At 35.6% G+C, this 24,047-nt stretch overlaps 1 protein-coding gene across 6 annotated transcripts in view; it reads right to left on the bottom strand.

Annotated features, from left to right (window-relative positions):
- The window catches only part of LOC123680373 (multidrug resistance-associated protein 1), a 140,672-nt gene that overhangs the window by 55,816 nt on the left and 60,809 nt on the right, over nucleotides 1-24,047 (bottom strand). The window lies entirely within an intron of this gene.

The following is a 24,047-nucleotide window of genomic DNA, read 5'->3' as shown; positions in this document are numbered from 1 at the left end:
AAACAACTCTAGACTTCTCCTGTAGTGTTTATTGCATAACCGGTTTATCTTTCAATTTACGTTCAAACTTGTGAATGCTTCACCGACACCTGCATTACCCGTTTTGCTCTCAAACGATAGTTTTATTTGAAATATTAAAATTAAACAAAACTTTTCATTACAGGTATAGTATTTATCATTTTCGGTCGAGGGAAAAAATTTCTACTACGATATTTAGGTTTGAAAAATACGATCGGAAAGTTATTCAACGTCAAGAAAATACTCATGGTCCAATGGAGCAGTTCAACAATCAAAACAAAACACCTGAGCGATACGATAACGAACAAACGAAAACGAGTGTTTTCTTTCAGTGGCGAAGACTTAGGATGGTTTTACTGCTGCGCTGCGGCTTAGTTGTGAAATTAGTTGCTCTTCAACCATGGAATACGTTGTAAGACAGAACGGTTGAAAATAAATTCGGCAATTTCATTCTAGTCTATACAAGGAATATTCTCGGTGAAAATGAGAACTCTCTTTTTCGCCATAACTGATTTCAAAATTAAATCAATTCTACAAAAGAAAAAATATAATAGAAAACAGAAACAAATTCAAAAAAAGACGAGATCTAGGTTCATCAAATTCAAATTAAATGTTCAAATAATCAACCTTATTGTACCAAACAGTAGCCAAATCTATTATGAAGAGATAATTTTATATATCTGAGCAGATTCGACATACTTGCTATTTCTTCACAAAGTTGGATCATTTTGAACATTAATTCATTAATATTCGTCGATCTATCACTTTCTTGTCCTTAAATCAAATTTTTCAGATATCCGCATAGAAAAAATTCATTGGGAGATAAATCTGATGACCTGTCTCACAAAATTACATACATTTTGTTTATTTACCGAAATAAACTCTATTATTATTATCCCGACTTTTGCCTTTACGCGTAGGATTTCTCCTCGCCGTCGACTTCTCACTCCTCGCTAAGAGGAACATTCACTCAATCCCAGATATTTAAAATATCAGAAGGACAGAGCTCGGTCGTGTCCGGTCCTTGTGGTCCCCCTGGTTCTCGTCGAACTTCTGGTCCTCTTACACGAAATCATCCTTGGACCTGTCCTTCGCTTCCTAGGAATTTTCTCACCGTCCTTGCAGTACCTAAAAGAACAGCTTTTTGCATTATATTACATATATACTCACTAAGTCCTAGTTGCTTGATATTTCTCTTGAGATTTTTGGGTACTATTTCTGTTGTTGAGATGATAATTGGAATAGTTCTCGTTGATATCATTCCCCACTGGCGCTTTATCTGAAATTCGAGGTTCCTATATTTTGAAATTTTTTCGACCTCTTTTTGACGCATGTTGTTGTTATTGGGTATTGCTACGTCGATGAGTATTGCTGCCTTTTGATGTTTATCAACTAGCAATATATCTGGCCTGTTGTGAGGGACTGTTTTATCAGTCAAAACTGCACGATCCCAGTACAGTTTATAGCGTTCGTTTTCCAGGATGGTTTCCGGTCGGTATTTGTAGTATGGCACTTTTTCAGAATGAATTAGTGTTAATTTAGTTGCCATTTCTTGGTGTAGTATCTTTCCTACTGCATCGTGTCTCTCTTTATATTCATTTCCTGCAAACATTTGACATCCTCCCGAGATATGTTGGATTGTCTCATTCGTTGGACACCCATAACGGCATCGATCGTCAGTAATAGTTCGATCCTTCATGATATGCTTGCAGTAATTTCTTGTTGAGATCACTTGATCTTGGATGGCTAAAAGAAATCCTTCCGTTTCTGGACACATCGCACCTGATGTGAGCCAATAGTTCGACGCTTCAATGTCGACATGATCCTGGTTCACCTCGTTGAAATGTCGTCCATGTAGGGGCTTTTCTCTCCATCTTTGCATTTTTTCTTGGATTGTCTGGTGGTTGTATGACAATTGCTCCTTGTGCAGTTGCAAAGGTGTTGATTCGTCTACTTCACACAGTACTTTGTAGATCTCTGACGTGCCTGATTTGTCTTTGAAGTATGTTCGTAGGCATTCAATTTGACCATGGGCAAGTTCCATGATGTCTAGCTCAATGCTACTTTTCGGATGGTGCTTGTGTGCTTTCGTCATCAAGGTTCTCATTTTGCGTTGCAGGTTTCCATATCTGTTTTGCTCCATGGAATGGTACCGAAAGAGTATGTGAGAATTGAACATGCATATGTGTTGATGGCTCTCGTCATGTTCTTGCTGTTGAGGTTTGTTTTTAAAATTTTGTTGATTCTCCTAATGAACTCAGTTGTTAAGTCTTCCTTCATTCTTTGATGGTTTATTCGTCGGTTTTGTTTCATTCCTAAGTATTTATAAAGATCGTCCGATTTCATTGCTTCTATCTCCTGTCCATTGGAGAGAGCTATCGGTTCATCTTGGATTTTTCCACGCACTACGCTAATCGTACGACACTTGTCCAATCCGAATTTCATCCCCACGTCTTTCGAAAAATTTTCCACTAGTTTGACCATAATTTGCGAGTGGTTTTTGTTGCCTGTTATAAGTTTTAGGTCATCCATGTATAGCAAATGATTGAGTGCAATGGTATTTCTATTTCCTTTGACATTGAAACCTTTTTCTGTAGCATTCAGTTGTTTAGAAAGGGGGTTCAGCGCCAAGCAAAACCATAAGGGACTCAATGAATCTCCTTGGAAAATTCCCCTTTTTATTGGAATCTCTTTAGTAGTTATGTTCGCCGTAGAGAGTTCGATATTCGTTCTCCAGTTGCACATTGCATACTTCAGAAAGTTTATTGTAATTGGATCGATCTTGTACACTCGTGAGCAACCAAATCGACTCAAGCCCTAAGTCTGCGTACAAACTCTATTTTTACGAAAAGTATACAAGGTATTTATAAAGACGATATATCATTTGAAAGCTCAATATGCAAGCTTTCATTTAACACTAATATTGATAAAAGAAATTAATTCTAACGGATCCATTGTCGCATCAATAGGACTTTGAGTAAATTCACTCACTACGCTACCCGCGCCTTGCGCTAACTGCCACCCCTATAAAATCTCCCGTAACCGGTATACCTTATCAGTCGCTTATCACAAGTTGACAGGTACACATCTCCGTAAATTGCAATCATTGTTTCCACGAAACCATGGACACCACACCTGCAGAAGCCGCTCAAGTTGTTGCCTTGTTGGAACAAGGACTTAGCCAGCGAGTAGTCGCTGCCCAGCTTCGCTTGAGCCAGTCTGCTGTATCCCGGGTATACAGACGATTTCGGGAGACCGGTGCCTTCAATCGAAGACCAAGAACCAGCCGCCACCGGTTTACTTCTGATAGAGACGACCGTTTCATTGTCTCTACCTCACTGCGAAATCGGCATCTGACTGGTGTTGATGTGCAACAACAACTCAGACGCGTTCGAGGCGTGGCTGTGAGCGAGTGAACAGTAAGAAGACATTTGAAGGCAGCAAACCTGACTCCAAAAAGGGCTGCGACGGGGCCCAAATTGACTGCAGCCCACCGACAAGCGCGTCTTCAGTTTGCCAGAGAACACATCAATTGGACCATTGCCCAATGGCAGTCGGTTCTGTTTACTGACGAGTGCAGAATGTGTCTGCATGGCAACGACAAGAGAGCCTGAGTCTACAGACTTCCAGGCGAGCGGTTTGCCCAATGCTGTTTCGCATTTGGCGGTGGTTCCTGTATGATGTGGGCCGGAATCTCTTTAGAGGGAAAGACGGCCCTTGTTTTCGTGCCTGGGGGAGGCCGAGGAGGCGGCCTAACAGCGGATCGGTACATCGCCGATATTCTCCTGGATCACGTTGTTCCCTACGAAGGATTTGTAGGCGAGGACTTCATCTTAAAGCACGACAATGCTCGTTGTCATACGGCGCGCATTACTCAGCAGTTTTTAAATGAAGTCGGAATGCGCACAATGGACTGGCCTGCGCTCAGTCCAGACCTGAATCCGATCGAGCATTTATGGGACCAGCTGAAACGAAGAGTACGAGCCAGAGATCCGGCGCCCTCGACCTTAGGAGAATTCAAGACAGCTTTATTAGAAGAGTGGAACAACATTTCTCAAGAGGACGTCAAAAAGTTAATAAGATCAATGAAGAACCGACTTCGAGCTGTAATAAGGGCTAGGGGGGGGGAACACTAAATATTAATTAATAAATTGTAATGTACTGTTTTCACAATTTTCTTTTATTTCTAAAATATCCAACCACAACAACCTCTCCCAAATTCCCTGTATTTCCTGCATTTATGTTCAGATATCATTAATTACAAAAATAATGAACGGATATTGATAATGACGATATCTCATTAAAGCTGAAGTTTCAAGCTTTCAAATGACATATTGTCTTTATAAATACCTTGTATACTTCTCGTAAAAACAGAGTATGTACGTAGAGTAAGGGCTTGAGTCGATTTGGTTGCTCGCGAGTGTATATTTCCAAAATTTTTGTCAGCCACCCATGTGGAATAGAGTCGAAGGCCTTCTTATAGTCAAAATATGTCATAAAAAGATTTCTGTGTTTTTTGAAGGCTTGGTTACATATGATGGAATCTATTGTCAGCAGTTCCTTCGATCCTAGTGCATTCTTGGAACACCCTTTCTGCTGTGCTGTCATTATGTTATTTGTCTCGCAATGTTTGTAGATACGAGATGCTATACATGATGTGATGATTTTATATATTGTTGGTAGACATGTAATGGGTCTGTATTTCGATGGATCCGCTGTGTGTTGCAGATCCTTCGGTAGGAGATAAGTGGTCCCTGTTGTTAGAAATTTGGGCATTTCCGTTGGATTCCTCATAACCTCATTTATGGTTTCAACTAGCCTGCCGTGTATACATCAAAATTTCTTCAACCAAAAGTTGTGGATTCCATCTGGGCCGGGTGATTTCCAATTGTGTGCGTTTTTTAATATTTCATGGAATTCTTCTATAGAAACTGCGTTATGCGGCATGTGTTCTATTGTCTCACAGGATTTCTCTTCACTTCTTATCCAATCAGCCTGGGAGTTGTAGGGGGTTGGTGAAGCCAGTTGATCTGTCCAAAAATTCTCAATATCCTCGACGGTTGGATAACTTCCTGGTGTTGCTGACATATTGTTGTTTAACATTCTATAGAATTTTCTTTCGGAGTTTTCAAAAATCATATCCTGTTTTCTTCTATAGCTCTCATTGTATCTTCTGAGTCTTTCGGAGCACACACTAAGTTTTTGTTTCAGTGTGTCTAAAATTTGTTGAGCATTTTCATTGTTTGGATCATATGTTGTATGTTGCCGGTGACGATCCATTATTATATTCACCATTTTTTGTAATTTTCTAGACGGCGAACCTTTTGCAAATTGGGTGAGCCTCCCAATATCTTGGCGGATGCTATGCACTTTATTTTCTAGCCTTTTTTGCCAATGTGGTTTATTTTGTTGTTTTTCTCTGGCTGGTTGCTGACTTTTAGGTTTTGGCTTCACACCTAGCACTGTTGCTATTGAAAATGCTGCACCGTATATGATGAGGAGTAATGATTCGAGATCATGGTAGTCAGAAAGATACTTTGGTATAATCTCCTTGTTGGTCATGACCAGAAGATGAGATAGTTTCTTGGATGTCCTCAATCTTGGTAGAATCGGTCGTCTCAATGGATCTGTGCCCTCAAAATCTATAACGCATCTATTCATTGTGGCAGATAATCGCTTCAGTAGTTCTCTGTGGTCTTCTTCTGGATTTTCGACGGGTGCAGCATATATATTCCGTCGTTGAGCATCACTTATTGCTATCACATCTGCGTTTTTTTGTTCCTCAGTGTTCATTTGTGCATTGATGTTCTGTTGGTTTTCAGCACAATCGTAGTTTTCTTCAATTGTCGTTTCGTTGTTAGTGAGGTCTCTATTCTGTAGCCTCAGTTGGACTTCATTTTTTATGGTGTTAAGTCTCTCATCGGGTACAAGTTTATTTCTCAATATGACCCGGTATTGGCCGGCTACTCTTTGCTCAGAAACTTGGAGTTCGGGATAGTTTCTGTGGAATTCTGCAAATAATTTTTGCCGGTAGCCTATTTTATCCTCTTCCATATTAGTCACTTCATAGTATATGCGCATGATCGTTTCATTTATCGAACTTGTCCATTTCATGCGTCTTCTTGGTAGACCTGCTTGGGTGAGTGCTGGTTGGGGATCCTGCGCAGCACCTTCAGCGGTCGGAGAAACTCGTGTTATTCTTCTCCTAGAATGTTGAGATTGTGGAGGCGTAGCATTTTGTTCGACAGACGCCCGTCTCCTAAGCACTCTGTCACCGACGTCCCGCATACTGTCATGTCCAGCGCCGGCTCCAGACACGCCCTGACGAACCTCAGGCAGCGGCTCTATATTCCTATTCCTCAAATTCACCATCATTCATGGGTTCCTCCGTGTCGTGGGGGAGACGGCCTTTGATCGCTTTTTACGATCCGCAGAGCTGCGGTGGGAGAATTCTTGAGCTGCTCTCCACACGGCTTCGTCCGTTACCCTGGACAGGGACCCTTCGACAGGTTTCAGCTTCCCGGGTCAGGGAGCTCCTGGAATCTGCGGTGGGCAGGAGTCGATTCAACTCTCCTGATAGGTGAATCGCTAGGAATTCACCTACCGCTACCCCTTATTATTATTATTTTATTTTGTCCTCATAAAAAATTTCTTGATTTCTTTGAACCTTATAATATCGGTGAACATTACTTTTCAAAATATTCCGAAAACTTCTTTCGCTTATATCGACTTGTTCAGCTATTTGTTTACTCTAACAATATGTACTGGTTTTAACATTAGCACATACATCAACTTCTTTTTCATACGATTTTCAATAATAGCTTTTGGTGGTTCATCAATCATGAAATAAATAAATCAATGAATGAATTGTCTATTCAATTGATTGTCCACGAAAGTACCATTTCATAATTTCTTTTACACTAAACATTTCGATTTACGAGGAACCTACTTCATTTTTAACCGATAACTCCACGGTTGGAGAGCGACTAGGGGGCGGTAAGGATAAGGATGGTTGACCGTCGGTTGAATCGAACCGAGCATCAACGAATAAATATAAGGTTTTTTCTTTCTGTGTTCGGACTAGGAAATCTAGAAGAAAAATGTCAGAATTGAACGATCAGTGTAGCCAATCGGAATAAATTTGGCCATAACCGATGGTTGAACAACCGACACAAAAATATATTTATAATACCGCCTTTATTCTATTAACAAGACATTCAAGTCGCAGCCGGCACCGCAGTCGCAAAGTCCTTACAAAAGAGAACACTCGTTTATTCGATATCGTATCACGCAGATGTTTTAATTATTGCATTGTTCCACTAGACCATACGTAATCTCTCGAATAGCGTTGAATATCCTACCTACCTTGGGGTATGGTCCGTATATCGCCGAGAATTCGAGAGCGGTTACTAGTAGTTTTCAATGTGTCAGGTAACCTGCTTCGTATTTACGAACCACTTGACACTTGTCAATGGTCAACTAATTTAACTAGTGATTGCAGAGACGAAATTAGCCGGAATTTTGTGCAGTGGCATGCCATTTCGGAATTATAGCCTCCGGAATTTCACCTGAAATGAAATTCTTTCTTCCATATCTCAGGCCTCGGCGAACTTCACGAAATTTGGTATAGGGGGGTTTTCAGTCATGTCTAATCTGCTACCGATATTTTTTCCTTCCGGAAGCCCTTCGAAGACCCTAATCTGAGTGCCCTATTATCTTTGGGACCAAATTTTTTAGATAACAAGTTTGAATTTTCAAAAAATATTGATATTTAAAAACAACATTCCATTGTCAAACTTTTTTGTCTCTTGCATTGTTTTCATCAAACGCAAGGATTTCGAGAAAAATAACTAATAGTCCGGGAGCCAGTAACAGATATACATGACCAAGTTCCTCTCAAACGGTAATTAGTAGAATGCATCAGTTGATAGTAATAAAAAGCCTCGTGAACGTCAGCTGCGACTCTGCTGGGGGGGAGAGCAGCGGCAGCCCCCCAAACACGAAGAAAAAAAATAAATTCAGTCATTTCCTCCCAACTGAAAATTTGTCAAATTGTAGCTAACCCAATATCTAGACGAAAATATACAATCAGCTGGCTATAGCATGGTGGATTATATGTCAGCTGGTGCCTCAAACATGAAAAAAAAAATATATTTTCAATGACAGCTCTGACAGCGACTCTGATAATGAATCAGAGAGTGCCACACTCGCGAGAAAAGGACTTTCTCCACATGTTGCTCAATAATATTTGTAGTTACTTCCACTCTCTGATTCAGTATCAGAGTCGCTGTCAGAGCTGTCATTGAAAATATAATATTTTTTTATGTTTGAGGCACCAGCTGACGTATAATCCACCATGCTATAGCCAGCTGATTGTTTTTTTTCGTCTAGATATTGGGTTAGCGACAATTTGACAAATTTCCATTTGGGAGGAAATGACTGAATGTATTTTTTTTTCTTCGTGTTTGGGAGGCTGCCGCCGCTCTCCCCCCCCCCCCAACCAAGTCGTAGCTGACGTTCACGAGGCTTTTTATTATTATTATCTGATGCATCTCATCAAGTATCTCTCGAGAGGAAATAATCAACCAAATTTGCACCTGGCTCCCGGACTATAAATGTGATCAGCGAATGAAAGACTGGTAGCGCATAGATTTCAAAGTAATTATCGAATATTGCAGCACTTTATCAACGAAATTATTACTTTTATTCGTTATCAAATACTTATCATCAAATTATTCAACGAAATTATCATCATGTCTGATTTTTTTGGAAAAATTCGAAAATTTATTCGAAGTAAACAATAAAGTGTAAAAATAGAATGAAAAACTGTTTACTTATGGAATTCAACGCGATAACCAAGCTTTGCATATGTCCGCCCTTGATTAATAAAATTAAAAATTCGTCAGATTCCATTAATCCACTCGAAGATCATTGTTTTTGCTCGTTTCGGGAAAATGGAAAGATATACCGTTGAAGAAAAAGTTCAAATGAATTTCATTTACGGAGAGGCCCGTGAAAATACATACTTTCGTCGATTATACGCTGAAAGATATCCCCAACGAAGACTTCCTCATCACCAAATGTATTCGCGTATCCACCGACGCGACGGCTAATGGAAACAGGGTCGGTTACTGTGAATAGGCCAAATGCAGGTAGAAATTCTTCACTAACGTTACAAGAAGAAGAGAATATCTTGAATTTATTCGGAGAAAATCTGAATATAAGCATAAGACGCGCATCACGACAGTTCAGAATTTCGAAAACACAAGTGCATAGGTTCATCCAGCGACAGTTACTGAAGCCCTTCCATTTCCAAAAAGTTCAGAAACTCAAACCTGAAGACTTTCCAAAAAGAAGAAGTTTCTGTGAATGAGCTCTTATTCGTTTTAACCACAATCCAGATTTTTTGAAGTATTTTTTTTCACCGATGAGGCGTCCTTTACGAAGGATGGAATGATGAATTCACATAACCTCCATTACTGGGCTATGGAAAGTCCACACATGGTGAAACAAACCCATTCACAAGAAAAATTTACGATTAATTGTTGGGCAGGAATTGTCTCATTGGTCCCTATTTTTTGCCAAATCGTCTAAATGCTGAGACTTACCTCAATATGTTGAGAGAACAATTACCAATGCTCATGGAAGATGTTCCCCTTGGTATTAGCATAGTATAAGGAAAGGATAGTAAGCCAGTGTAGTGCTTTTTTCGATTTTGTTGATGTTGAGCGCCATCTAGTTGCACTCACGTTTAACCTCGAATTTTACTGTCAAAAATTGGTCCGTAAAGTGGAGCCCTCTGAAAAAATTGGTGTTATTTTGAAGAACTAAAATATTTGAAATAGAGTGGTCAGAAGATTTCTATAGTTTGATATTTTTTCTGCTCTGTTATAAGAATTTACGCCAGTGGAGTGTATTTGTGATAAACAAGTACAATGCTACAAGTTATCATGAAATCACATATCAGGTCCAGTCGTCATGAAATGATATCTCTAGGTTTTTTCAGGATTTATGAATGGAATAAACTCCATTTTCCGGAACATCGATATTGCAATTGAATGTATTTGAAGAATATTCGATTGATATTGTTTTGTTATAGATTGAGTGAGAATAGGTAAAGTTTCTATCAACATAAATTTCCTAATGTCGTAATTTCCAATGAAATTTCTCAAAAGCTATATTTAGCATTTGTAGTTTGTGGATTGAACATATCAATGGATTTTTCATATAGCTCAGGAGCTTGAAATATTAGAGGTTTCCTAGTAATACATCTTTTTTGGTAAAAATGAAGGAAAAAACTTGAAAATTGGAAAATTCAGTTTTAATATCAAATAAAAGAAATTTTATAAAGAAAAGTTCAAGAGTTGGTAGAGACAGATGGAATTTTAGTTCTTCTTTACATATAAGTAAATAAGCTACTTTATTAAATCCAAGCTCAACCATTAACGAAGAAAGAACTGAAAATGATTTTTTAAATCAGAATCGTTGTTATCCGTGTTTAATTTAAACTCTTAGCTCTCCGGTTAACATCAGTTCTACGAGATCGAATAGCTCGAACTGAAGTGACATTAGAAAAATATTCTATTTTATCTTTATATTTTGCAGGTTATTTGGAATTTCCTTCTGTTCGTACAATATTAAGACTATTTTGAATGATTAAAAATTGGCGTTTTGTATATTCAATAATGTTGAACAATTGACAGTTTCACATTTTTCGATGATTGCCGAGATTTAAGTAGGCTGGAAATATTTTTGCAATATTTATATATTGCAGTTCTTAACAACAAATCTAAAATATATCTTTTATGTTCCGAGCAGATGATATTCGTTGCGAACCATTCGGGCAGAAAATTTTTAATGCATTTAACACTTTTTTGTTCAAATTACACATGACTTTATCATTGCAACTTTTCCCTATATGTTTGCTGAAACAATCCAAAACTTTTGTTGTGAATTTCTCCAGCAAAGATGTAGGTGCTTTTAATCCACATTAAAAATTTAAACCGTAATTTTTGAAAGAGATCAAGAGATAAACATATGTCCTTACAAGCTTTGATTTCGAGATACAAAGTAATGATGTTTGAAAAAAAAAAAACGGTTTTGTACTTATAAATCTGGTATTATTATATTCATTGTTTCAATTTTTAGGTATTGGAGTCTAAAAAATATATTATTGTATTGTATAGTTTATTGAAACAGAATCATATATCAGTATCATAATATAAACATAGTTCACAGTTCCAATATTGAAAATGCCATCAAGAATTATACATGGCTTGTCAACAGTTCTATGTACACGACATGGTAAATATATTCACAAGAAAATTAAATATCCACAAATAAATAACCATATATAAATTAAAATACCATTTGATACCTATTTTGCTCAATCTCAACATCAATTGAGCGGTAGTTTTTCCATAGAATTTAACATGTATTTGGGTAAATATGCTATTTTCACCTTTCTTGTTATAAGAATAAGGGTAAATACCAGAAATAATGGTTTTGCTGTTTTTGCCCATTCTTATATTTCTTGAAAAGGATAAGAAAGAAATCGCGAAATGAAAAATGAAATTGTTTCTCGTATATTTTGCATTCCTCTGAGGAATCAACAAACTGATTGGATAATTAAAAAAAACTAATACTTGAAACATCTAGAAGCTATTTCAGATGCGCAATAAAAAAGAACCCTTTTTTAGTAAAACTTCAGAAATGAAATAATTTTCTCGAACAAAAAATAGTGGTGTAGAATTAGAATAGAAAAAGTATCAGATCGCCCCCCTATATTTACGCCACTGGATAATTTTGGCTGGCAATATTTACCTAATTTGTCTTCTCTTCTGTTTGTTTTATTTACTTGTGGATATTTAATTTATATATGGTTATTTATTTGTGGATATTTAATTTATACATGGTGTCCCGGGAAGAATGCGACAAACGGCTACCATGAATGAAGATCATTAAAAGGTTTCAATCGTCTGAGAGCCTTCGTTTGGGATATACAGGGTGATATTCGTCTTATGAGTGAAATTTCACAGTTCAATAAGTCTTTAACTAATCGACCGAATAATTTCAAATTTTGAAATTTTGTCACCCTTTACAATCGCCTTCCTTCAATATTTCTGAAATCGAGTAAATCAGATCCGGACTAGGAAAATTTCAGACTTTTCCTATTTTCGTGAATATTGGATCACCCTGTACGAGAACATCATGATTTTTTCCGCTTTCGTAACCACAAAGGATTGATTCATAATGTCGGCCGGGCCGACCCAAAAATTATCGGGAAATAGAAAATAATTCTAGATATTCAATTCATTCAAACTCAATCGGAGTTATCGATTTCGATATCCAAATTCCCTCGGTAATGAATATTTCCACTCAGAACAGGAAAATATAACTTATACCGGCCAATATTTTCTTTCGGACCCACCTAATATTTGATTTCCAAAGCATCCAGCGTTGTTATTCCCTTTCATAAATTGTAACAAACACAATCGTAAATGGTTACTTTTCGTAACATCACCCCAAACAGGTTACTACGACATACGCCCAGAATACGACCACTCAGTAGAACGGCACAACAACTCGATGTAAGGTCGCTTCCCAATACACAGGGTCGGCAGGCCGGCCTACCCTGGTACTCCTATTGCAGAGCGTCAAACAGCAACTTTTCACAGTTTATTTCAAATATTTGATAATTAGATGAATGATTAATTATGAGACATAATGTCTTGATCAGAAAAGAACTTATTTATGCCGTTCGATAGTAGCTATTGATTTTCAGATCATGAAAATATAATTAATATATTCAAATGAATGGTTAATTATGGGATATTACGTCTTAATCAGAAAAGAACTTATATATGCCGTTCGATAGTAGTTAGGTATTAATTTTCTGATCATGAAAATATAATTAATATATTCCTAACTTTGAAAACATCCTGATTTCAAAAGTTCTGTAATTCCCGCCTCGCGGTAAGATCGGCCTGCCGTACCTCAGTAGGGGGGATAATTACATGAACATTGCTTCGCAGTTCTCCTTCGCAGATTTCGAGGGAAAAAATTCGCGAGGAAATAAATAATTCTGCGTGCTTTTCTTGGGAAATAGACGAGACAACGGATGTTAAATGTTTTTGTCAGATGTCAGTAATTTTCCGCTTCGTTCGAGACGGTAAAATATCCGAACGATTTTGGGGTTTTTTCGATGTTAGTAAAGACCGAACCGCGAATGATATTTTCAATACCTTGTTGGACAATTTTAAAGATTTCAATTTAGCGACTAAATTAGTAGGTCAAACATATGACAGGGCAGCTGTGATGGCGGGGGAAATTAATGGGTTACAAGCGCGAATAAAAACAATTGCTCCTCAAGCACTATTCACGCACTGTTATGCACATAAATTGAATTTAGTGTTACAAGATTCTACCAAGAAAATCAATGAGTGTCGCGTGTTTTTTTCGAATCTTTCAAGATTTTCGTCGTTTTCCACTAAATCAAGTAAACGCACTAATATTTTAGACAAAATTTGCAAAAAAAGATTACCCTCTAGCTCGGAAACACGTTGGAATTTCAAATCTCGCGCTGTAAAAACAATATTCGATAAGAGAGAAGAATTAATTGAAGTTTTTGATCATATCAGCGGCAATTTGGATGAATGGGATGATATTACAATACGTGAAGCTACCGGTCTGAAGAAAATGTTGAATGATTTCGAATTTTTGTTCATTCTCCACCCTTTTAATTTGATTTTTACATACACAGATCCCGTTTTTTTTTATAATCCAGCATAAGTTATCAGATATAACTTATTGCAACGCCAGAATCACTTCTTTATTATCGACTCTGAAAAAATTTCGCACAGAAGATGAGTATTTCATTCGCTTATATTCAGAAGTAGAAGAACTCCCAGAAGTAATGCCACCGAGTGCTAGACGTCGAAAACGTTAAACAGATTCCGAAATTCAGCTCACGGATAATTCCTCAATGAGGAATTTTTGTGAAATTCTGGATTTAATTATAACTCAAATTGAAATAAGGTTTAAAGACATTTCATCACTTAATTTTTTGGAACTAGTGAATTTTAATAAATTTGATATATACGTTCGTAATTTTCCGGAAATACCTTTCAAATCTTTGATCGATAATTACAAAAACTTTTTCGATAAGGATGAACTCAAACGTGAATTACAAATTTTGTACTCGGACAATGCTATCTTCGGCAATTCAAATACGCTGAATGTTATTACGGAATTCATTTTCTCAAATAATATTGTTTCCGATATTCCTGAATTATATAAGTTATTTATTATTAAATATGGCGTCGACGAGTAAAGTTGTTACGGATGACAGAGTCCAGAATTCTCCAAAATGTGCTCATTGTAAGCGTTATATGGCAAAAATAACCGTGAAATGCGGTACTTGCCCTAAAGTATTTCACAGTAGTTGTGGAACAAAATTTGGGAAATGTTGTGATCGAGATTTGATGGTTATTTCAGTGAGCGACAAGAACAGTGATGACCTGAAAACTACATCGGAATCAGACGTTACATTAAATCCGAAATCTCCAACTGTGATGAAAGATTTTTCATCACAAGATTTTCTGATGAGAATAATTTCAGAATTGGAAGGTAAAAATTCTATTTTGATTGAAAATGCCCAATTACTGAAATATAAGATTTCCATGTTAGAGAGAGAAATCATAAAGAAGGATGAAATGATAACAGAACTCAACGTGAAATTTAAAACATCAAGTAAAAAACACAGCGCTGACAACAACACGGCAAAAAAACATGCATGGAATAATCAAATTGATTTGAATGTATCTAATACTCCGGCACAAACAAATGAACCATCTGCGCAAACATCAAGCGCGAAGCAATTGTTGAATGGAAGCGACGTAAACAAAGGAATTCAGGTTATGAAAACAAAAACAGTTGGAAAGGAAAGGAATGACAATGAAGATGACTGTAATTCACAAATTTCAAACAAATTAAAAGATTCAAAAACTAAACAAGAACATTTACAGAAAGAAGATGAATGGAAAGTAGTAGATAGGAAATATAAGAAGAAAATACGGAAGGCTCTAGTAACGGGAAATTTTTCAGGTCAAACGAACGTTGAAGGAGTTGAGAAGCTGAGGGCTTTTCATGTAACAAATCTGAAACCAACTACTACGGCCGATGAACTCAAAGTTTTCTTAGATAAAAACTTCACAGAGGTAAAGTGTGAGGCTTTAGTTTCGAAATTTCCGGAAGCTTATGCATCATTTAAAGTAATGTTACCAAGTAGAGAATACGAAAAAGCCATGGATGGAAAAAATTGGCCCAATAAAGCCAGTATACATCATTTTTTCCACCGAAAGTCAAGAGAAAATCAAAATCGATGATTGAGAAGGAGAACATAAAGATTATTTACCAGAATGTCCAATCAATTGGAAACTCGCATGTGATGTTGGAAAATTTTGCAAATTCCGAGAAAGCTCAAATTCTTATGATATCAGAACATTGGAAAACTGCAGAACAACTAGGGCAGTACAACATTCGGGGTTTTGGATTGGTGGATGCTTTCTGTAGGGATCAAGGTGAGCATGGTGGATGCGCCATATTTTGTAGGGAAAATATGCAATATAAAGTAAGAACAGATATTTCTGAATTTGGTGAAAAATATATATTTGAATGCTCAGCAGTTGAAGTTGTTTCGAGGACAAAGAAATATATTTTCATTTGTATTTATCGTACGCCAAATTCTGACATGAATAAATTCATATTTATTTTAAACAGATTGTTCAACAAAATTTTTCATGAAAATTTTTCGTATTTTATTGCGGGAGATTTCAATATTGACATCCTTAAGCACAAAAATAGAGATAGTATGAATTTTCTATCAGTTGTAAGAAGTTTTGGAGGTTCTGTATTGATCAATGAACCAACGAGAATCACTCATCACTCGGAAACCTGTATCGATAACATAATAACCAATATTATTGATTGTCAAAGTAGAACGATTCAGTCTCATATTTCGGATCATTTAGCTTTGGTATCTGATGTGAAAACTCTATCAAATTTTCAGAAGTGTTCTAAGCAAGTTATAATGCGTCAGTTCAAGGAAGAGTCAATTGTCAATTTTCTTCATGATCTAAATAATATCGACTGGAGTTTTTTGAAGGATGTCCCGCAAAATAATATTGACGAGATGTGGGATGGATTCTTTGATTGTTATGTCAGCGTTTGACAACCATTTTCCTCTAAAAAAAGTGGATATTAAAGAAAATAAGGTATTCTATGAGAGATCACCAAGAGCAACTAATTGAAGAATCTTTTAGACAAAGTTTATACTGCAGCAATGAAGAATCCTTATATGAACAACCTTTATAAAACCATCAAAGGTGAGTACGATAGAGAACTGAAAAAATCTAGACGGGCTTACTTTGGTGAGAAAATTAATAATTCAAAAAACAAATCGAAAACTGCATGGCAGATCATAAACAATTTGAGGGGAAAAACAAACTCAAATTCGAAAAAGATGATATCAGGTGACCCAAGGCAAGTTGCGAACGCTTTTAATGATTTTTTCCTCAATGCAGCATCTAAATTAACGCAGAATATTCCGCAACTTCAACATTCCAAGAAAATCAAAAGATTTTCTAAGTCCTTCTTTATGTTCGAGATATCATCAGAGGAAATAATGAAAACAATATATAGAATCAGAAATAAAAAAGCTTTTGGATGTGATGGCATTCCACTTAATCTAATCCAAAGATCTGCAAGTATAATTGTTGAACCATTATACTACATCATCAACCGATCTTTTACAGTGGGTATTTTTCCGGATGCTCTAAAAGTTTCTATAATTAAACCTTTATTCAAAAAAGGCAACCAAGAAGAAATAATAAATTATAGACCTATCAATCACTTGTCAACTTTTTCTAAGATCTTCGAAAAATTGTTGGCAGATAGAATGGTAAAGTTTTTCAGTAAATTTGGAATTTTCAACACATCACAACATGGATTCATCAAGAACAGAAGTACGGAGACAGCTATGTTTGAGCTTGTGGAGAGCATTGTGGGGGGTTTTGAGAGAGGTGAAACAACATGTGGGCTTTTTCTTGACCTGTCCAAAGCCTTTGATTGCGTCAAGCACGAAATTCTCTTGGATAAATTAGAAAGCTATGGTATCAGAGACAATCAACTGCTGCTGATCAAGAGTTATTTGGAAAATCGTAGACAACGTGTTGCTTTGGAGATAGAAGCAGAAATGATTGAATCGTGCGAGAAAGTATCACGAGATGGGGTTCCTCAGGGTAGCATACTGGGACCTCTGCTATTTGTGATCTATGTCAATGACCTACCTATATATATATATATATATATATATATATATATATATATATATATATATACCACACACATCTATATATATATATATATATATATATATATATATATATATATATATATATATAGATGTGTGTGGCCGACCCACATCTCGAGGGCACGAGCCGTCACTGCTGTATATGGTTGTATATTTGGTGATATTTTTCTTGTGAATGTATTTACCATGTCGTGTACATAGAACTGTTGACAAGCCATGGGTTTCAATCGCCTTGATGGCATTTTCAATATTGAAACTGTGAACTATGTTTATATTATGATACTTTTTATGAAAAGTATCATAATATAAACATAGTTCACAGTTTCAATATTGAAAATGCCATCAAGGCGATTGAAACCCATGGCTTGTCAACAGTTCTATGTACACAAAATAATGATGTTTGAAAAAAAAAAACAGTTCTTACTTATAACTTTGGTATTATTATATTCATTGTTTCAATTTTCAGGTATTGGAGTTTAAAAAATATATTATTGTATTGTTTAGTTTGATGAAACAGAATATAGGTACAATTATATGTAATTGTACCTATATTCTGTTTCATCAAACTAAACAATACAATAATATATTTTTTAAACTCCAATACCTAAAAATTGAAACAATGAATATAATAATACCAGATTTATAAGTAAAAACTGTTTTTTTTTTCAAACATCATTATTTTGTATCTCAAAATCAAAGCTTGTTAGGACATATGTTTATATGAAATTTTCTTCATGAAAAGAGTTGTTCTATCCGATGCTAAATCATTTAAATAAAATCTGGACCACCCTTTATATATTCTAAAACCAAATTTACCTTGTGATGTTTGTATCTTAATTTTAATGCTAAAAATTTCTCTCGAGAATCAAATCTGTGTATCGTCAGAGAGGGGGATATAACAAAAATCCCACAGTAAGTTCATTCAGAACAGCATTCAAAATTAGCATTGTATCAAATTTTTTAAGGCCATCTGCAAGTGCCAATGCAGGTAGTAAGGCAGATGACGATGAAAATATTTTAGTGGCAGATAACAACGAACCTTTTTCCTTATTGAATCTCAATGAAAACTCGTCTTCATCAGAATCGGACGATTCGGATTCTTCAAGTAGTCCAAGTAGTACTCCTGCCGCCGAATTTCGAGATGAAGTGACATTGGAAAAAATGTATTGTTGTATATTTTGCAGGTTATTTGGTCAAAAAATGTTGGGAGCGTTTCGGGTGTGAAGATTGTAAAATCAGTTTGGAGGCTCCTAAAAATCTTGCAAATGAAGATGAGCTCTTGATCTTTTTCAAAAATTAGGGCTTAAATTTTGAATGTGGATTAAAAGCACCTACATCTTTGCTGCAGAAATTCACAACAAAAGTTTTGGATAGTTTCAGCAAACATATAGGGAAAAGTTGCAATGATAAAGTCATGTGTAATTTGAAAAAAAAAAGTGTTAAATGCATTAAAAATTTTCTGCCCGAATGGTTCGCAACGAATATCATCTGCTCAGAACATAGAAGATATATTTTAGATTTGTTGTTAAGAACTGCAATATATAAATATTGCAAAAATATTTCTAGCCTACTTAAATCTCGCCAATCATCGAAAAATGTGAAACTGTCAATTGTTCAACATTATGGAATATACAAAACGCCAATTTTTAATCATTCAAAATAGTCTTAATATTGTACGAACAGAAGGAAATTCCAAATAACCTGCAAAATATAAAGATAAAATAGAATAATTTTCTAATGTCACTTCAGTTCGATCTTTTCGATTGTGGGACTACTATAAATAAATAAATAAATAAATAATTCTCTTTATTCCACAATAATTCAAATTATAATGAAATGGCGTCATCACAAAAATATACCTTAAACTAGGGTACCTCTCCCTGAAACAAAGAAATCATCCAGACTATAGGGTTCCACATTTACAAGGTATTCTTTAACTTTACTCCTAAAACTTCTTTCAAATCTGAGCAACCTCAAATGATTTGGGAGACTGTAATACAATTTAATACATCTATAATAAGTACTCCTTTCAGTTAGAGACAATGAATGAGACGGATAGTTAATATTTATCCGTCTTGTGGCATAATTATGACTGCTTTTTGTTGAAAAAGTTTCGTTGTATTTGAAAAGAAAAAGGAAACATCCATAGATGTACAATGCATATATGGTAAAAATATTAGTTTTCTTAAAAATACCCCTACAACTTTCTCTGAAATTCAATTTGTTTATACAACGTATAACTCTTTTTTGTATAATGAAAATCTTTCGAATCAATGTACATATTTGCCATATCTAACTACAGATTCAAAACATGCATGGTAGAAGACAATAGATGACTTGATGCCTACAAATTTTGAAACATTCTTGATAGCAAAAGATGTAGTGCTCAGTTTATGGCAGAGATAGTCAATATGAATTCCCCAATCGAGGAATTCATCTATGTAGATACCTAAGAATTTATTGTTGTTTTCTAGTTTGATTTGTGTACCATCTACAGTCAGATACTTAGGCAAATCAACTCAACAATTGCTCTCTTTGTCCGAAATAAAACAAAGGTTGTCTTTTCCGTGTTCAGAACCAAGCGATTATTCAAAAACCACTCTTTTACAAAATTGAGTAGTTCGGAGTATAATTTCTCGATATCATTGAGATTATTACTCCACAACAGAATATTCGTGTCATCTACATATTTCAATAGCAGGTATAAGAGAAGGTATATAGAAGCACAATAGGCTTTCATTGAGTTTCAACATATCATAAACGGAATTGTTGTCATACGACCAAAATATTTTCATTAACATATGGCTGACTACCTTGCAGGTAGACTCTGTTGCAGATGTAATTTGTAACAATACTTATTGTGGGATTTACATTCTCTGTATTGTATTGGGATTTGATTCTTGAGTCGATCTTGAATAAGCCTTTCTGTCAATGAATTTTTGAGCCCACATTTTTTATCCTTTATGTAGCAAGTTGCTACACGGTTTTTCTATATAGTGACAAGGAAACCATCAAATATATGGGTCTCGGTACCTAATTTGTTATTTTTGCCAACTTCAAAGAAATAATTGCCAGTTAATTCATAATAATTATTGATGGTTGCAAGAGCATTCGCGTTGATATCCCTCAGTATCTTCATGATTACAAGGTTTTATTAACTGAAACTGTGTGCTTTTCAAAGCATCAAATTCATTATCATCAGGGCAGCACTGAGACCCAATAACCCTCATCAATATCGTATAGCGTCTTATATCGGAAAAGCTTTATTCCCATAGAAAATTATTTTGTAAAGAATTGGTGCGGGTTGAATTCAAATGATCGAGAGTATCGAAAAAATACATCATATTGTTTCCTTCCAAGAAAATCAGAAACTTTTGATTTCTAATTCAGTAAAAATTGAGGAAATCTCTATAAATTTTTATTGAATTAGAAATCGAAAGCTTCTGACCTGGTCGTAGCTGAATTCTTTAATGTATTTCTGACATCTAAATTCACCTTGATACTCACTTGGTACCATTTATTCGAATATTGAAGGGATTGAGGCAATAGGTCCTTTCTCAAATGCTGGATAAATAACAGATTCAGAAGAAGATCTCGTAGAACTAATGTTAACCAGAGAGCTAAGAGTTTAAATTAAACACGGATAACAACGATTCTGATTTAAAAAATCATTTCAGTTCTTTCTTCGTTAATGGTTGAGCTTGGATTTAATAAAGTAGCTTATTTACTTTATAAAAAAAACTGCACAGCACTGAGAGTGACTATTTGCTAATATGTATAGAAGAACTAAAATTCCATCTGTACCTACCAACTCTTGAACTTTTCTTTATAAAATTTCTTTTATTTGATATTAAAACTGAATTTTCCAATTTTCAAGATTTTGCCTTCATTTTCACCAAAAAAGATGTATTACTAGGAAACCTCTAATATTTCAAGCTCCTGAGCGTTATGAAAAATCCATTGATATGTTCAATCCACAAACTACAACCCGAAAATATTCATTTCAATTTTAAATATAAGGTAAATATAAAAATAAAACATGATTTTATTTATTTTCAACTTAATTGAGATATTTCAATATAATTTGGTTGTTTAAGGTAAACTTTTCTTCAAATATTCATAAAAACATGGGCTGATTTTTCGGTCAGAAAAAATTATTACAGTCGAATAATAAAATACATAACTCGAAGAATCGTAAAAGGTTAGGAAAAAATGATCGAAACCAACTGTCAAATGCTAAATATAGCTTTTGAGAAATTTCATTGGAACTTACGACATTAGGAAATTAATGTTGATAGAAACTTTACCTATTCTCACTCAATCTATAACAAAACGATATCAATCGAATATTCTCCAAATACATTCAATTGCAATATCGATATTCCGGAAAATGGAGTTTACTCCATTCATAAATCCTGAAAAAACCTAGAGATATCATTTCATGACGACTGGACCTGATATGTGATTTCATGATAACTTGTAGCATTGTACTTGTTTATCACAAATACACGCCACTGGCGTAAATTCTTATAACAGAGCAGAAAAAATATCAAAATATAGAAATCTTCTGACCACTCTATTTCAAATATTTTAGTTCTTCAAAATAACAGCAATTTTTTCAGAGGGCTCCACTTTACGGACCAATTTTTGACAGTAAAATTCGAGGTTAAACGTGAGTACAACTAGATGGCGCTCAACATCAACAAAATCGAAAAAAGCACTACACTGGCTTACTATCCTTTCCTTATACTATGGTATTAGACAGAATTTGTGGTTCATGCACGATGGCGCTCCACCACATTTGACACAGATCGTAACTGAGTGATTGAACGAAAATTTCCCAGGACGTTGGATCGGCAACAATACGCTCTATTAGTGTGACGTCACACACCGCCATTTTTGGTTCTCCTGTCAGTGTTCGGAATCCAAACAAATAAATTGTCATTCAAATTAGTACGGTGTCGTTGAAGGAATTGGCTTATTTTCATAAATAAGAGTATTTGATGAACGATTTCAATATTAATTGATAGACAGAAGGAACGAGGTTAATACCAGAAAGTTTGAATCTTGTATCATTCCCCAGATTTTGTAAAAAGCCGTGTTTATTAGTTGAACTTCAAGTTCGAACTTACTGGCATCAATCTCGTGCCTTCTGTCTATCAATTAATAGTGAAATCGTACCTTAAATAATCTTATTTATCGAAATGAGCCAATTTCTCCAACGACAACGTACTAATTTGAATGAGAATTTGTTTGTTTGGATTCCGAACACTGAAGGAGAACTTAAATGGCGGTATGTGACGTCATCACTGAAACGCTTAAAGAAATTAGGACAGAAATATCGACACCCTTGGCTTATCTGATAAACAGTTGTTTCGAAATAGGTTGCTTTCCCGATAGCTTCAAACTAGGTATAATTAAACCAGTTTACAAAAGCGGCTATCGTTCACGAGTGAATAACTACAGGCCTATATCTTTAATATCTAATTTGGCAAAAATAATTGAAAAAGCTCTAAAAAAGCGGATGACCAGCTATCTTAAGAAATACGACATTATTGATGAAAAGCAATACGGATTTATGGAGGGCAAATCCACGGAGGATGCAATAAGAGTATTGACAGGGAAATTATACGAAAGTCTAGATGAAAAAATTCCTTTCTTGTGTATATTCATGGATTTGTGTAAAGCATTCGACACTGTCTGTCATACTCGCTTACTTGGAAAGCTAGAAAAATATGGATTTAGGGGACCTATTTGTGAATTACTAAAAAGTTATTTGTCCAACAGGAGACAAGTTGTAGAAATAGAACAGACCAGAAGTTCTTCGCAGACCGTGACATATGGAGTTCCACAAGGGACTGTATTGGGACCTATCCTTTTTCTCATATTCGTGAATGATCTTCTGAAAATGAAGGAGTCCGAGGACGCTATTTGTTTTGCCGACGATGCAGTCGTCCAGTATCGAGCGAATACATGGGAGGAATTGAAGGAAAAGGCACAAACAATGTTTTTAGAAATAAAAAAATGGTTCAGGACAAATAAACTCACCCTCAACGTCGATAAAACGAAATATATGGTCTTCAGTTCTTACACTACAAATCTGCCAGAGATGGGAAATCTAGAAATTGACTGTGACACATCGATTGAAAGGACAAAGAATATCAAATATTTAGGAATCACCATTGATCAACAGCTAAGATGGGATGAGCACATAAAAAACCTTGTCAATAAGATAAGGGGTCTACTCTTCAAGTTTAAGCAATTACGTAAAAACATTAGTGACACGAAGCATTTAAGAGTTTTTTACCAAGCCTTAGTTGAATCCCAAATTTGCTATGGTATAGTTGGATGGGGTGGTGCCTATCAGAACCAGATAAAACCTCTGGAAGTCATTCAAAAATGGATCTTGAAAATAATCTACAAGAAAAAGCGCACATTTCCTAGTCAACAGTTATTTGATATAGCAGGAGTCCAAGATGTGAGACAGCTGTATGCTCTTAAACTTCTTTCTAACATCATCTCAGGAAAGACAACCTTAAATACTTTACAGCATCAATATTCGACGAGAGGAAGAGGTCATACTTACCAACCACCCAGATGCAATAAAAGTATAGGCCAGAGAAATCACACCTACCTAGGAACAAAAATTTACAATGTC

Source organism: Harmonia axyridis, chromosome 5 (assembly GCF_914767665.1).
Source record: "Harmonia axyridis chromosome 5, icHarAxyr1.1, whole genome shotgun sequence".
NCBI lineage: Eukaryota > Metazoa > Arthropoda > Insecta > Coleoptera > Coccinellidae > Harmonia > Harmonia axyridis.
This window is presented reverse-complemented; position numbering and strand designations above follow the sequence as displayed.